The 17581-nt window shown below is 39.3% G+C and overlaps 1 pseudogene; it reads right to left on the bottom strand.

Moving 5' to 3' along the window:
* Positions 1-2976: 2976 nt before the first annotated feature.
* On the bottom strand, positions 2977-3763 carry LOC100761509 (annotated as a pseudogene).
* Between the last annotated feature and the right edge of the window lie 13818 nt (positions 3764-17581).

The raw sequence follows: 17581 nt of genomic DNA, 5'->3' as shown, positions 1-17581 counted from the left end.
AAAGTGTTTTAATACCATAAGGCTTTACTTCAGAGAAGATGATGGGCATTGAAGAACCTCCATATGGAGTTTTCTCTAAGTGTGTCAAAACTAGTCATTTGAGCAAGAAACTGCCTTTGCCTCAACTGCCCACAGTATGCTATCCAAATTGGACAAGCTGAAATTTGCCAAGACAAAGTATGGCAGTCCTTTAAAATTCCTTTTCACAGAAAAGTCTGTCAGATATTCCAGGCCTGTAGGCCAAAGATGGATGCTCTAACATTGTAGAGGAACCTTGGGTGATTTTCCAGGTAGTCAGCTATCTCTGTCATTTTTATCTTTTTGAAGTTACTTACTCTGCGCTTTTTTTTTTCTCAGCTAATAATTTTTCCTCCTCAGGTCTCTGATGGGGTTGAAGACTGGATACTTACAGCTTTACTATTTTCTTTTTTACCAAATTCAAAAAGAAACTCACAAAATGTAAACTCACAAGATGTGAAGTTTATAAAGGTTGAGAGACATAAAAGCTTATGCTGTTTATTTAAGAAAATGTTTTTGTTTTTGTTTTTATTTTTTGGTTTTTTGAGACAGGGTTTCTCTGTGTAGCTTTGGAGCCTATCCTGGCACTTGCTCTGGCGACCAGGCTGGCCTCGAACTCACAGAGATCCGCCTGCCTCTGCCTTCCGACTGCTGGGATTAAAGGCGTGGGCCACCAACACCTGGCTAAGAAAATGTTTTAAGATCTAAAAACATATTGTAGGCTGGTAATACAAGTTATGATAGAAAGTGGCTTAGGTATAAAACTTTGGACTCACCAAGTCAGGATAGATAATAGAGTACTTTCTCTGAATTTGCCAAATACAAATGAAGTAAACATTGTGAATTTAATTCTTACCTGATAATTCCTTTTTTGACAAACATTTAAGTTGGCAAATTTATATCAAACAAAAAGAAAAAGAGGTCAGATATATCACAAGACAATTTATTTTTGGTTATTACAGATTTGAAATTGAGTCCCCTTTTCAAAGATCAGTGCTACTGTTCTACTTAACCCACTAAATTATTATCTTTGAATAAGAAATCAACATAAAAGGTAACATTAGAAAGGAAAATTATAACTTCAAAATAAATGAGATTCTGCATTTCAAGAAACAATATGTTTTTCTTAACGTGAAGTAGAAAGACTGATTACCTAGTAAAAAAATGCACATCTTGACTTAAAAAACTACTCCAGGTGGGAAAAAAAAAACAATAAAAATACTTCTTTAATTATATACAGGTCTCAGCTGAATACAAGCAGACTTTTATAGCTAAACATGAAAGTGGTTTAGAGATACATGCTTATTAATAGGAGCTTTAACTCTCCTGGAATTTGTTGAAGTTATTTCCTAGTTCAACAAAAGCTGTAACATGTCCATGATACAGTATATATAAAGCAAAATCGTTTTATCAATAATTTTTCTGTGAGTACAAGAACTTTAAGGAAAATCCTACAAAGCAAACTGTGAAGCAAAGTGTGATCATGACATTCTCACAGCAGAAATGTGTGACTTAAATCTTAACAGACTACCTAAGAACTTCAGATAGAAAAGGAAAAACTTACAACAGGTGTTGAGAAGTGGCATTAGTGGACTGAATAGTTGAAACATTCCACCTTGGCTGGGTCTAGCTAAATGTCTCACCATATATATATATATATATATATATATATATATATATATATATATATATATATATATATATATAGGTAGAGAGAGACTACTTATCAACACAGGGCCAATGGAAAACTTGTCATTATGTTCTATCAACATTTTCCATAAAAATTAAAAGAAACTGAGGAAAAAACTGTACTTGTATCTCAAATGATTTTTTTAAAAAGTCAGAGCCTGGTATGGTGTTGCATGCCTTTAATCCCAGCCCTGGGAGCAGGGAGGGAGACAGAGGTAGGTGGATCTCTGTGAGTTCAAGGCCAGTCTGGTCTCCATAGTGAATTCCAGGACAGCCAGAGCTGTAGAGAGACCTTGACTCAAAAAAATAAAAATAAAAAAATTGTAATTTAAATTATAGTAGTCTGAGAAAAGCGGTAGCCAATTCAATGAAGCTTTATACTCATGTAATAAAAGTTTTAGCTACCTTTTAAATACAGAAAGATTTCTTCCATTCTCCAAAATTTGTTTAAAAAAAATAAAAGAAAAAGAGTACTCATCACAAACGAAGAAACAGGTAAAGGTTAAATGATTTACAAAGTAATTACACCATTACAATATTGGGAACAGGGTTGAACCTCTTCCTCTACAAATGCACTACAGACACATTAATAAACATCAATGAGGTGTTTACAACATGGTCTTATCATTGACATTAAGTGGGTGGAAGAAGAGGCAATTGATAAGGAGAGGCACTTGATAAAAACAACACTTTGGGGGCTGGGGACAGTTTACTGTAGAACACTTCCCAAGCATGAATGAGACCCTGGGTTCAATGTCCAGCACCACCAAAGGGAACAAGAAAAACAAAACAAACACTTCAAACAAATCTTTTCCTAGGGATTTCCCAGCTTCACTTTTCGGTTTGTAATAGGTATACTAGCTTACATAAGACACATCCTTTATATGGAACATTAAAGTGGCCAGTTAAATGGGTCACCAGTAAAGTGCAGTAACAATGAAAACATGTCAACCTGCTCAGGATAAACCAAGAAGGCGGAAGGCTGAGCCTTTTGTAACAGTTATCCACTCACTTTACTGGTTCTGGGAACATCTACCTCCAGACTTCTTGGTGTGAGATAAACATCTCTGATTTAAAACTGTGGGAGGGAAAGTGGAGGATGTAAAGGAGTAAAGGAGGGACACAAAGATTTACAGGGGATTCTGAATATTAAATAAATAAATATGTAAGCTTGAATCCTGTAAAGACCATTGTATGAACATCAAGCTATGATGACACACAAACTGAAGTATCTGGAGACATTCTGTTGCCTGTAGTCTTCCCGTATAATCACAAAGTACTCAATAATTCTTTGACCTTTTCAACTAGACTTTCATGCTTGTCTTTAAAGTCTTCATTGACATCCAGTGTGAGGATAGGTACCTCTTGAAGATAATCAAAGTGGGTTTTCAGTGTTCCATGAAGGAGCCAGCTCTTGTGTTTATAGTGCAGTTTCTCTAAATATTCAAGAGGAATGCCTTGTTTTTCATTTCTTCCCCATATATATCTTCATTTCTTCCTTAAATACATCCTATTTAAGCATTTCTCTGGAGTAGCTCAAAGACAAATTATTCCATCCAGTTCAAGGCTTTGGCCAAACTGGCTATTCATCCAGTCATGCCAGTCCTGACATATTATTTGCTCCTTTCATTCATTCAGTCAGGTTCATACAAATTAGATGCAAAAATATACCAGTCACTGTACACAGATTTAAAAAAAAATAATACTAGTTTCTCTGCATCTTTGAGCTTGCCGTTGAGAGAGGCAAGCTGAGCTCTGATCCGGCTGAGACAGGTGTATGATTGGAAGGTAAAAGACCACCACTCCGGTTTCTGGTACATCATTTGAAGAACATTCCCACTACTTTCCAGAGATGCTGTTAATTCCTCAAATATATCTTGAGTATTTTGAACATTGTACCACCTGGCAACAGGTTCAGGAACCACTTCCCAATGCTTATATTCACAAACTTTGACTTCCCAGCAGCGATGTTCCCCTAGATGGAGAACTTCTTGATGTGTATCCCCTTGTTGCTGGTGAAGGGAGAAGGGCAGAACCTCTTGGGTAGGGTGGCCATGTCTGCTGGCAGAGGTTCCGAGGGCAGAACCTGCAGGAGAACAGTGAAGGCACAGGGAGCTCAGGGCTGCAGCATCACACTCCCTGATAATTGTTCTTATTGTATATAGTTTTACAGTGCTAGAGTTAAAACCTTTCCTTTTTATTTAGATAAAAGGGGAAAATGTTGTGGGATAATCTTTTTGTACACTGTGAAGATGTTTCTACTAAGGCACCTTCTGATTGGTTTAATAAAGAGCTGAATGGTCAATAGTTAGGTAAGAGAGGAAGGTGGAACTTCTGGGTAGAGAAAGGAACTAACTAGGGGAAAGAATCAGAGAGGCAGAGATTCACCAACCAGACATTGAGAAAATGAGACACAAGGTACTGAGCTAGGTAATGAGTATATGACAGAACATAATATAAATGGGTTAATTTAAGTTTAAAGAGCTAGTTGGGAACAAGGGTAAGCTAAGCCCAAGCTTTCATAATAAATAAAAAGTCTCTGTGTCATTATTCAGGAGCTGGTGTTCTAAAGATATATATATGGAATTTATTGAAATGACTTATAGGCTGCAGTCCAACTAATCTAACAATTGCTAGCTGTGAATGGAAAGTCTGAGAATTTAATAGTTGCTTAGTCCCACAAGGCTGTGTTTCTCAGCTGGTCTTCTGGGTATGCTACAATCCCAAAGAAGTAGGCTCCAATGGATGTCCTAGCAAGGGCAAACAGGCAAAGAAGAATGAATCTTTTCTCCTTCAATTGTCCTTATGTAGGCTTCCAGCAGAAGGTATGGCCCAGATTAAAGGTGTATCTTCCAGGTTCAAGATTTTAAACAAAAGCTTCTGTCTTCCAGCCTCAAGATTCAGATGACAAATGTGCCTTCCATTTTTGGACTGTAGTTCATTTCAGATATACTCAAGTTGACAACCAACAATAGCTGTCACAAGTACATCTCTTGCCAGTATATCTCCTTTCATCATGTTTAGTTTCCAAATGAAAACAATAACCAGGTCATAATAATGCCTAAACATAATATAACTATTCTGTGTACTGAAGAGGCCTAACTTAACATGTTCAGCCATGATAGGCTTCAGGCTAACAATACTGGGACTAGGCCTTACTCTTACAATAACCAGGAAAAAACACAAACTGTACCCTGTGGGGGATCCAATCAGAACTGAGACAAACAAGTACTAGATGCTCCAGAACATTAAGAATAGCTTACTTAACTTGTATATAGGTTGCCAATTTCCTTGAAGCAAGACTAGTGCCAATCACTGTTTGACAAAACTTTTGTTACTTCACTCCTGCCCAATCAGGAGTTCATCCCCCATCTGAATTAGGAATTCCCCTAAGCCCCATCCTTTACTCCTTAAAACCCTGCCACAGAACTCAAATACTCTCCCTGATCCAACCCCTATGTCAGAACCGATGGAGAGCCCAAGCTCAAGCTTGCAATAAAGGATCTTTACTTTTGCATATGAACTTTAACTCCTGGTGGTCTCTGGGCGGTTCATGATGCAGGCATAACAGTACAATAGCAAATCCATTATATATTTAATCAGGTCATAATTATTCTTAACGTGATTTTTAAAAAGTACAATAACAAATGCATTATATATTTGACCAGGTCATAATTATTCTTAACATGATATACGTACCCCATGCACAACCACAACCACATTATAAATTTAGAATAGGTGGCAGTTCTCTTTAGAGGGCATCCTTTAGTATTCTCTTAATTGGTGTTATAACACATGATAAGGAAATTGAAAGAAAACACAAATATCTTTTATTATTTTTTTAAAGATTTTATTTATTTATTATGTATACAACAATCTGCTTCTATGTATATCTGCACACCAGAAGAGGGCACCAGATCTCATAACAGATGGTTGTGAGCCACCATGTGTTACGATAAATCTTTCCACCAAATGCCTCTGAGCCCCACCGCCACGTGTGTACGCCAGCTGCCCGCCTGAGTTAAAACCCCAATTAATGCAGAGAGACTTGTATTAGGTACAATACTGCTTGGCCAATGACTAGGATTCTCATCTGTTAGCTCAGTCTCAATAAGACTTATCGGATGCCTTATTGGCATCCCTCCTTGCTGGTGGCTCACATCCCGCCGCTGGAGGAAGAGCGGAGGGGAAAAAGGGACACCTCCTATTTCTCCTTGCTCAAATATGAGTCTCCTTGCTATGTCACTTCCGGCCTGGATCACCACTTCTCTACTACATTTCCCAGAATCCTCTTTGACTCCTAGTCCTGTCTAACTTGCTGTTTCATTGGCCAAACAGAACTTTATTAAACAATCAATAAGATAAACATACACAGAAGTACCTCCCCTATCAACCATGTGGTTGCTGGGAATTGAACTCAGGACTGCTGGAAGAGCATCAGGTGCTCTTAACCTCTGAGCCATCTCTCCAGCCCGAAAACACAAATATCTGTACAAATACATTCTTAACAAAATACAACAGAAATACTCATGTCAATTATAATCCTTTCTGTAACTGGTCATGTGGCCTTATATGATATTTATAACTACCTTCCTCTACTACCCATTCAGTATTTCCTCCACTCTGTATAAGCACCTCAGCAATCTTGGCTCTTTTCCTGTAGGAGTGACTCATGTCTTCATTACTGATGGGTTTGTGGCTTTTGTTATCCTGCCTGGATTAGATAATTGTAGTTTCCCATTTACTTTAATCACAGAACACAGTAACACCAAGAGATGCCCAAAAGGATCTCCTTTGTTCCAGATATAACCTATCTTACCTCCATTGTGGAGAAGCAATCCAATTTCCTCATGGTAATCTGGATCAATTACCCCTCCTAACACTGTCATTCTTTTCTTAGCTTGCTGTTTTAAAGGCATTAGAAACCCAAAGTGACCAGGAGGATTTGTGGCTCCTGATAGGAACACTCCCCCTTCTGGAACCAAAACTTCTAGGCCAGCAGAACTTAGGGTTGCAGGAATAAGGAACAAAAATTTCCTTATGGGTTTCCTAGGGGTGATATAGTGAGTGTAACTATTCCATTTTCCATCCCTTGATTCCTGGACCCTGGATCCTGGCTATAGGAAAAATGGTACCATATATTGGATGCCTTCTGGAGAACCCTTCCCTAGCCCTTCAGGCTGTTGCCACCTAATTGGTGCTGTAATGGTGTCTTCAAAAGGCCATTCCATCTTTCTATCAGACCAGATGCTTCAGTATGGTGGGCCCACTGTCACATTTCTCTTGCTGTGAAGTGATTTCCTTGGTCAGAAGTTTCTGGGAGCCAGCCCCAGCAGTGGACAAGACCCAAGAGGATGTAAGGAGTAGGTAAGGCGCAGAGTGAGCCAGACATGATGGTTGGGAGAATCTTGCAGCCTGACTGACTAGCAGACAGAGTGCTTCTTTATTTATACAGAATTCAGTAAGCAGGGATGGATTCATGTTGTTCTAAAACATAGGTCATTTTATTTTGGACATGTGTTTAACATTTTTCTCTTACACATATGGGGTCATAAGTTTAGTCATCATTGATAAAGAGTTATCATTTTCAATCACTTTCCCTCAAATTTAATATCATTGATAAGCAGTAGTCTTTTATAACCATTTTTACTCATCAATCCTATAACCCAATTTTTAAGAATCTAGAGGCACAGGACAACCTGTTCCAAGCCATCCCTGGCAGATTGCCATGTCACAAACAGTGTATTATTAACTTTTAATGGTCACAGTGCCCAAGAAAAACAATACTCAGGCTAAAGAAACTGCAGTTATTATTCAAATTCTGTCATAATACAATGTTCACATTTTATATATGTATAAAATTTGTTTATAAATCCAATCCTGGCATTCTTTTGTTCCTTGGTCAGATGACACCATAGTGTCCCTGAATGTACTAACTTTTTATAAGAAAGGGAGACCCTGGCATCTCATTCTTTTATCATCTTTCCACATCATTCTTTGCCTATCAATATGAGTCTCTGTGTAGGGCAGAGGTAACTTCAGCTAATCTAATTTTGTTGCTGTATATGTCATGTTTCCACCTGAGTATATAGAGGGAAGAGGCTTGTAGTCTGATATGTGGACAACTCCTCAAGCCCACTGAATCTTGTTGACCTTTATAATTTACTTTGTTTTGATTATCTTGGTCCTGAGTAAGTACAGGAACAGATGTTTCAAGATTATCTCATAGCCTTATAAAGAGACCTTTAGGGCAGGAGAGATGACTCAGAAGGTTAAGAGCACCGGCTGCTCTTTCAGAGGTCCTGAGTTCAATTCCCAGCAACCACATGGTGGTTCACAACCACACATTATGAGATCTGGTGCCCTCTTCTGTTGTGCAGATATACATGGAAGCAGAATGTTGTATACATAATAAATAAATAAAAATCTTAAAAAAGAGACCTCTAACTTCTTATGTATGTCACAACCTACAAGGCACAAGGAAGACCTTGAAGAAGACAAGGATATCTCCCTAAAAGTGTGAAGGGTGGTATGTTCAGGATTTTCCTGGGGAAGCTTAGAAGCAGTATTCCTGGAATAAGGCATGAAAGATTCATAAGAAATTTTACTGGGGCTTCAGAGTTGGCTCAGCGGGTAAGAGTACTTGATGCTCTTACAGAGGACATGGGTTCAATTCTCAGCACCCACATATAACTCCCGTAACTCCAAGTCCAGGGGACCTGACATCCTTTTCTGCATTCTGTGATTACCAGGCACATGTGGAATATATACTACATGCAGGTATTCACATATTCACATAAAATAAAAATAAACAAGTCTTTTAAAAAAGAAAAAAAGAAATTTTCCATCAATTGAATATCCCCAAATTGTACAAATATTAGAAGCCTCCCAAGTATTCAACAGGTGGAGAGAAAACCAAAGGTGGCACAGTAGCCATCATGTGGCTAAGCCTTGCTGGATCTTTATCAAGCAGCTGTGCTGGCCTTATGACTTTTGTTGTTACCATCAGATATGGCTGTGCGGAGAAGCAATACTGTACGGAATAACAGGATTGTGGATAAGGCATTCTGTAAGTCCAAAGATGGTGGTTTTGGCAGAAGCATTGCATCAGGAAAGGCAAATTCATAGTCAGAATAAGTATCTACTCCAGAAAGGACAAAGTGTTGCCTTTTCAATAGAGGAAGTGGCCTACTGTAATCAATCTGCCACCAGGTTGCTGGCTCGTCATGCTGGGGGAATGGTGCCATATCTGGGGCTCAGTGTTGATCTCTGCTGTTGGCAGATCTGACATTTAGTAGCAGCTGTAGCCTGGTCAGCCTTGGTGAATGGAAGTCCATGTTGTTGAACTCATGCACAGCCCCCATCTCTGCCACTATGTCCACTTTGTTCATGGGTCCATTGGGCAGTGACAGGAATGGCTGGGGAAAGAGGCTTACTGTCCACATAACACGTCATCCTGTCTACTTGATTATTGAACTCCTCCTCAGCTTAAGTCTCCTTTTTATGAGCATTTATATGAGACACAAGTATCTTCATATTCTTTGCGTATTTGGAGAGATCTAGTGATATATACTTTTTCCCCAGATATCTTTCTCACCAATTTTTCAATAATGCTCTTTCCAAGTCCCTGATCATCTAGCCAATCCATTTGCCAAAGCCCATGAATCAGTGAACAATTATACATCTGGCCATTTCTCCTCCCAAATAAAATGTAATGCCATGCATATTGCCTGAAGTTCTGCCCACTGTCAAGTTTTCCCTTTGCCAGTATCTTTCAGGCTTGTCCCAGAAAGAGGTTGTAATGTCACAGCTGTCCGCTTCTGGGTGATGCCTGCATAATGTGAAGAACCATAAGTAAACCAGGCCCTAGCCTTCTTTTCCTCAGTCAACTTATCATAAGGAACATCCCATGAGGATATATGTGAACACTTGGCAACAGACAACATTGTAACAGGAGTAGATGCAAAAAATATTTGGGCAGCTTCTTCATGTAACTTGCTTGTGCCTTCAGGACCTGCTTGGGCCTGATCACATATATACCACTTCCATTTGATAATAAAGAGCTGCTGTGCATGTCCTGCTTTGTGACTTGGTGGGTCCAATAACACCCAACTCATGATGGGCAATTCAGGTCATATAGTAACTTGGTGGCCCATTCTCAAAATCCAGTTCTACTAAGGCCAAGAGCTGTCTCTCAAAGGGGGAAGTTGTCTGCAGATGATGGTAGAGCCTTGCTCTAAAATTCCAAAGGTATTTTCTGTGATTCAGCTACAGGGGTTTGCCAAAGGCTCCAAACATCATCCCTATCTCCCACTGACACCTCAAGCATCATTAGGTCTGCTGGTTCATTTGGTCCAAGTGGGAGAGTACCCTGCACAGCAGCTGAGACCTGTTGAAGAGCCTTTTCCTATTCCAGGTCACACACAAAGCTAGCAGATATTTTAATCACTTGGTGTATAGGCCAGAGTAACACTCCCAACTGGAGAATATGCTGTCTCCAGAATCCAAATAGTCCCACTAAACATGGTTCTTCTTTCTTGGTTGTAGGAGGGACCATAACTTATGCATTCCCCTTAGAAGGAATTATCTCTGCATGCCTCACACCACTGATCTAAGAATTTCACAGAGGTAGAAGGTTCTTGAATTTTCTTGGATTTATTTCCCATCCTCTAATAAGTCTATTTATTACTAATGAGTTCAAAGTGGTTTCTATACCCTGCTCATTTTGTCCAATTATAATAATGCGATCAATATAGTGCACCAATGTGATATTTTGTAGAAGAGACAGATGATCAAGATCCCTTATAACTAAGTGATGGCACAGGGAAAAAGAGTTAATATATATCCCTGAAGCAAAACTATAAAGGTATACTGCTAGTCTTGCCAACTGAAAGCAAATTGGTTTTCATGGACAAGTACTGAGAAAAAGATATTTGCTAAATCAATAGCTGTATAGCATGTGTAGGAGATGTGTTAATTTGTTCAAGTAAGGACACCACATCTGGGACAGCAACTGCAATCAGAGTTACTACCTGATCAAGTTTTTGAAAGTCAATTGTCATTCTCCATGACCCATCTGTCTTCTGCACTGGACAGATAGGAGAGTTAAAGGGGGATGTGGTGGGAACTACCACCCCTGCATTTTCACATCCTTGATGGTAGCACTAATTTCTGCAATTCCTCCAGGGATGTGATATTGTTTTTAATTTACTATTTTCTTTGGTAGAGGCAACTCTAAAGGCTCCCATTTATCAATTCCAACCATAATAGCCCTCACTTCATGGGTCAGGGAGCCAATGTGAAAATTATGCCATTTCTGAGTATATCTATCCCAATTATACATTCTGGAACTGTGTAAATAACTACAGGATGAATTTGGGGACCTACTGGACCTACTGTGAGTCATTCATCAGTCACAACTCCATTAATCACATGGCATCCATAAGCCCCTACTCTAACTGGAGGAACACAATGCTTCTTTCGGGCTCCTGGAATCAGAATCAATTCAGAGCCACTATGAGACAGACCCCAGATAGTCTTATTGTTTCCTTTCCCCCAGTGTACAGGTACCCTTTTAAAAGGTCATAGGTCCCTCTGGGGAAGAACTGGAGAAAGGCTAACAGTAAACATTTTAAGTGTCTTATCCAGGTCCCTCCTCAGGAGAACCTGGCCACCCCTTCATTCAAGGGGTTCTGAATCTGCAAACTGGCTCAAGTCTGGAAATAGATTCACTGGCCAAGATTGCCATAATTCAATGTAGACTTCCTTTCATTTGTTTGAGAAGTTTTCCATTTATATAGGTCAAACAAAAATGCAGTAGGCTTCTTATCTATTTCATGCCCGAAACTCCATGATTGATTAGCCAGTGTTAAAGATCCATATAAAATTCATCTTGCCTGTGCTGACCATTATGGTTAGGCCATTATGAACATTGTTTTGTCTATGTTGTCCATTATGATAACTATGATCACTTTGCCTCTGGCAATTCAATATTGCCACCTGGTTCCTGTGACCTTAGGGCCCAATTAAACCCATTGCATTTAATTCTTCCAGTTGAGCAGCTGCATCTCCAACCCTAAGGTCTGGTACAAAGAAATGGTGACAACAAAAATCTTCAAATGTGCTGGTGCCTCTCTCACCATTTTGTGTCTTATAGGATTCATGAAAGGCATGTCTTCTGGGCCTTCCCATCATGGAGAATTAGGTTTTACATAACATACCTACTTTAGCATTGTAATTTCTCTGATCCTTAGAGTCCCTTCATCAAAACTAAGCCAAGGGATATCAGGCAACTCCAACTCCTTTTCAGCAGGCCATCTTTCAATAAAGGCTTAGTCAATGATTCAAACAAACTTTTCACACTATTTTAACTATGTGAGCTTCCATATTAAACCTAGAATCTCTACTCAGAGGGCCCATATCAATAAGCTCAGCCTGATCTAGTTTTATGTTCCTTCCCCTATTATCTCATGCCCTTAAAATCCATTCCCACACTCATCTAGAATGAATTAGCAACTCATTAAGCTCTTTAGTATTGTAGCACACCTTCTCATGGACTAAACTTTCTACCTCTTCTCTAGGAGCCTGCTTGCCTTGACTCTGGTTATAAGTGTAGAGGTAACTATTGGAGAATCTTGAGGTACATCAGTATTGTCTACACTGGCATTTCCTTCAGAGAAAGTTACTCCAAATTTAGCAGACACTGGAGGATTAATTCCCTCAATGAAAAGTGAAAAGGACAATATTTCAGGTGAGCTAAACCTTTGAGATTTGGAGGGTTCAAAGTTCTCAACTTCAATAGAGTCCTTCCACATATCCTCATTCCAAGTTATAGGATCCCATTCTTTATCAATTAATGCTCTTACTTTAACCCTTGGCACCCTCTGAGGATAAGAATTAAATTTCTGCTATAATTCAGCCAGCCTTATAATGAGGGCTTTAGTTTGATTTTCTGAAACTAGAGCTGTGGCTGCTGGAGAGAAGATTCTCTTCTAGCGCACACTTAGAAATCATTAGACTGTTTAAGCTGGTCTTTTTTGCATTTCTTCCTCTTCTTACTAATTTACTTTTTACATTCCAATCCCAGTTCCCCCTCCCCCCTCTCTTGCTCTCCCCACTACTCCCTACCTTCCATTTGCTCCTTGGAGAGGGTAAGGCTTCACTTAGGAAGTCTACTAAGTCTGTCCCATCATCTAGTTGAGGCAGGACTAAGGCACCTCTCCACCCCCACACCCCTGTGTCTAGGCTGGGCAAGGCATCTCTCCATATAGAATGGGCTCCACTAAGTCAGTTTGTGCATTAGTGTTAGATCTTGGACCCATTGCTATTGGCCTCATATATTGTTCCAGTCACACCACTGTCACCTATATTAAGGAAGGCTTGTTCAGTCTTATGCAGACCTGAGTCAGTGATCTCTCACTAGCTCGGGTCAGCTGTTTCTGTGGGTTTCCCCATCATGGTCTTGACTCCTTTGTTCATATTATTGCTCCTCCATTTGATTGTACTCCAGGAGCTTGGCCCATTGGTTAGTTGTGGATTTCTGCATCTGCTTCCATCTATTTCTGGAAGAGGGTTCTAGCTTCTTTGGGGCTGTGGATTATAGGCTGGCTATCTTTTGCTTTATGTCTGGTATCCACTTATGAGTGAGTACATACTATATTTGTCTTTCTTGTTTTGGGTTACCTCATTCAAAATGTTTTTTTTTTTCTAGTTCTGTCCATTTGCCTGCAAATTTTAGGGTGTCATTGTTTCTTATTGATAAGTAGTACTCCATTGTGTAAATATACCACATTTTCTTTGTCCATTCTTCAGTTGAGGGGCATGTAGGTTGTTTTCAAGATCTGGCTATTATAAATAATGTTGCTATGAACATAGTTGAGGAAATGTCCTCGTGTTATGAATGTGCCTTATTTTGGTTTATGTCCAACAGTATTGCTGGGTTTTGAGGTAGGTTGATCCCTAATTTTCAGAGAAATTGCCATACTTATTTCCACAGTGGTTGTACAAGTTTGCACTCCCAGCAACAATGGAGGAGTGTTCCCCTTTCTCCACATCCTTTCCAGCATAAGCTGTCATTAGTGTTTTGGATCTTAGCCATTATGATAGGTGTAAGATGGCATCTCAGAGTGTTTTTGATTTGCATTTCCCTGATGATTAAGGATGTTGAGCATTTCTTTAAGTGTTTTTAGGCCATTTGAGATTTTTCTATTGAGAATGCTCTGTTTAGATCTGTACCCCATTTTAAAATTTGATTGTTTAGTAGTCTGATTTCTAGTTTCTTGAGTACTTTGTATATGTTGGAGATCAGCCCTCTGTCAGATGTGGGGTGGATAAAGATCTTTTCCCAGCAAAATGGCTTCTATAGGGAGCCATTTTGTCTTGTTGACCACGTTCTTTGCTTTACAGAAGCTTCTCAGTTTCAGGAGGTCCCATTTATTAATTGTTGATCTCAGTGGCTATACTACTGGTGTTCTATTTAGGATGTAATCTCCTGTGCCTATGTGTTCAAGGGTATTTCCCACTTTCTTTTCTATGAGGTTCAGTGTGGATGGATTTATATTGAGGTCTTTGATCCATTTGGACTTGAGTTTTGTGCATGGTGATAGATATGAAACTATTTGCATTCTTCTACATGTTGACAGCTAATTATACCTAAGCTGGTCATTTTTTATCACTAAGTTCATTGTTGTACTTCACCATATTCTGAAATTGGTTAATTTTATCATGAGACTCATTTCTATCTGCCTTAGTTAGGTTTTCTGTTGTTGTGAACAGACATCAAACCATGGCAACTCATAAAGTAAAACATCTCATTGGCATTGCTTGCTTACAATTTCAGAGATTCAGCCCATTTTTGTAGTTGTCCTGACCCGTGGGACAGCAACCTAGGGCAAGATGTCCAGGGAGGGGAATGGGGACAAGAGATGTGGAGAGAATGACCACAAGACAAGATTCTGATCAAGTGGCAAATTTTATTTTCCCAGGCTAGCGTATATAGTCAGCAAAGCAGGGTAAAGGGGAGGGGGAGAAGAGGACAAGAGGCAGGTGTTAGTTCAAGCAGGATGTCAGAAAACTGTAAAAGGAGGATGTTGGCAGGGTAAAAAGTTCATGGGTGGTGGGGTGAGGGAGGGTTACCCAGGTAACTGAACTTGTGGTCGGAATAAAGGATTGACATCTGGGTCATGTTGTTCCTTCTGGGTCTGAATTAAAGGCATGTTGTCTTCCTTGACTTGTTTGTATGTGCCGGAAAGGGGGAGTGAGGATTGAGAAAAGAGAAGAAAGAATAGATTCAGGAGGGCTCTCAGTAAATACTGCAAAAAGCTCCAAGTTTAATACTCAAAGTCCTTAGATACCCCAATAAAAGGGGGAGGGCAAAAGACTTCCTTACCATGATACAAAGAACAAACAAATGTAATTACCTTCTTAATTTCAAAACATCTAGTGATCCTGCCTTAAGTTAAACATCCTGTTATTAGATCTTGAGGGTCAAGACATCCAGTCACCACATTTTAAGGCAAACATCTTGTAGTTTAACCTTGAGGATAAAGAATAGGTTTGAACTTTCTGACCTTAAGTCAAGATGGAACAGAGTCAAATCTGTGGGCTCCCACACTTCCTGCCTTAAGAGCCCAATCATTTCTAAATTGTAGTTTATTCCAGGATACAGTCAAGTAGACAATCAACAATAACTACCACATAGGAGAACCATGCTCAGTTCCCAGCACCATGTTGGGTAGCTAACAACTGTCTGTTGCACACATGTGACACCAGGTCAATGTATATTAAAGATTCTTAAGCTTGGTTAGAATATGCTTTCCTGGAAAGTGGCTATTGAGTAACTTCTGCCAACACAGGAAGATATGCCCATGCTGCTCTGGATTCCCATGCTGGCACATTCCCTGCTGGAATTATCTTGAAAGCCAGTTGTTTCTCTGAAGGAAACTGCCTAACCATGTTTGGTGGGTTCTAGGCCAGTAAGAGATCCTGCTTTAATAAAGAAAAAAAAAACAAGGTGTATGGCCTTGAAGAATGATATCTGAGATTGTGTTCTAGCCTCCACAAATGTGTACACACACGTGCACATATACTTCTACATACATGTGCCCCTATATAGGAATATACACACAGACACAATTCTTAATGAATGAATGATTTTCAAGGCTATTGTAGGGTCTGAGTAGATTAGAAGCAAATCAAGCATACAAGTTCACTCAAAGCAAGATTTTTATTGAATTGGTGGCAAGGTTGACTGGTCAGGGATCACCAAATCAGCTCCTGAGATACAGACTCAGGAGCTGATTACATCCCTGAACACTTATTCAGGAGGGCATTTAAGCAAGACGACCACAAACATCTCTGCCAACCAATACAGGATACAGTTCCTACAATGTAACCAATCAAATACATTTGTTCTTTGTGTTTAGAAGCAGCAAGTATGTCTTGGGGAACTAAAGATGAATGGTAGGCTACTTTTAGTGCCAAGGAGGAAGTTTGTCCAACCTAGTGGAAAGTCCTAGTTCTCCCAGAGCCTGGGAACTTGAACTTTGCTTTACTTCAAATTTAAAATGGAGTCTGGAAACAAGATGGCAGTACTTAGGGCAAGTTCCTTTTGCTTAATCCCAACAAGGTAGGGTCTTACTTTACAGTACTTGAACAAAATATCCTCCTGATTCTACTCACTGAGTTCTGGGGTCACAAATGTATTCCACCATACCAAGTATTGGCTAGAATTTTATTTCATGGCCTTGTATAAACCAGGCTGTTGGTAATCTAAGTGGCACCTTCATGATTGCTCAGGCTAGTTACAAATCATCACCTAGTCTGACAGACAGACAGACAGACAGAGAGAGACACACACAGAGAAAGAAGTTTTTATCTACTAGGGATCTTTGATTTTCAAGAAATATCCCATAGTCCTTTTTTGAGACAGGGGCTCATGTATCCTGGGCTGGCTGGAACTTGTCATGTAGCTGAGGATTTGATGATGTCTTTGAACTAAAAATATTTCTGCCTTTATCAACCAAGAGCTGGAAGTATAGGTATGCTCCATCACTATTGCTTTATGTAGTAGTAAAGTATGCAGTAGTAGTGGAGATTAAATCCAGGGATTCATGCATGCTAGGCAAACACTGAGTCACAGCTCTACCTTTTATTTCTTTCTTTTAAATGATCAGTTTTTACAATAAAGCATGGTGTAGGGGAACCCCTACAGCATGGCGTTTTGAAATCTTCGCTTTTTTCTTTCTATTCTAAAAAAACAAAACAAAACAATCCTCACCAAAAAGCAATGACAAACAAACAAACAAAACAGTGAACATTTATTTGTAGGCATGCACTACAATGTCTGACAGTATAATTCTTTTTGATACTTAGATAATCTATCCCAAAAGGGCTTCTTCCTGCCTGTCTTAAAGTTATTTTGCTATTGCATGTGTCCCCATTTTTAACCCTTAATAGTGTCTTTGCTTTTCTGACACAAGATATTCTAACTTCATTTTTGTATTTCCTGCCCCAGACCTGCACTAGATGTGGTACTTTTAGTGCCAAATGGTATTCAGTTTGATCTAGTTTAGTGGGTAGTAACATTTTATTATGGTTTTCTTTGAGTTTCTCTAGTGATTAATGATTTGAAGTATCTTTTCATGTGCCTATTGACTACTTCCATATCTTTGGTGAAAGTATTCAAATCTCTCATTCATTTATAAAATTGAAACGTCTTATTTATTTATTTATTTATTTATTTATTTACTTATTTATTTATTTTCTGGTCTTTCCAAGACAGTGTTTCTCTGTGTAATAGCCCTGGCTGGCCTTGAACTCCCTTTGTAGACCAGGCTGGCCTTTTACTCACAAAGATCCACCTGCCTCTGCATCC

This window comes from Cricetulus griseus, chromosome 8 (genome assembly GCF_003668045.3).
Source record: "Cricetulus griseus strain 17A/GY chromosome 8, alternate assembly CriGri-PICRH-1.0, whole genome shotgun sequence".
NCBI classification, from domain to species: domain Eukaryota; kingdom Metazoa; phylum Chordata; class Mammalia; order Rodentia; family Cricetidae; genus Cricetulus; species Cricetulus griseus.
Note: the sequence above shows the minus strand (reverse complement) of the source record. Positions and strands in the feature narration are given on the sequence as shown.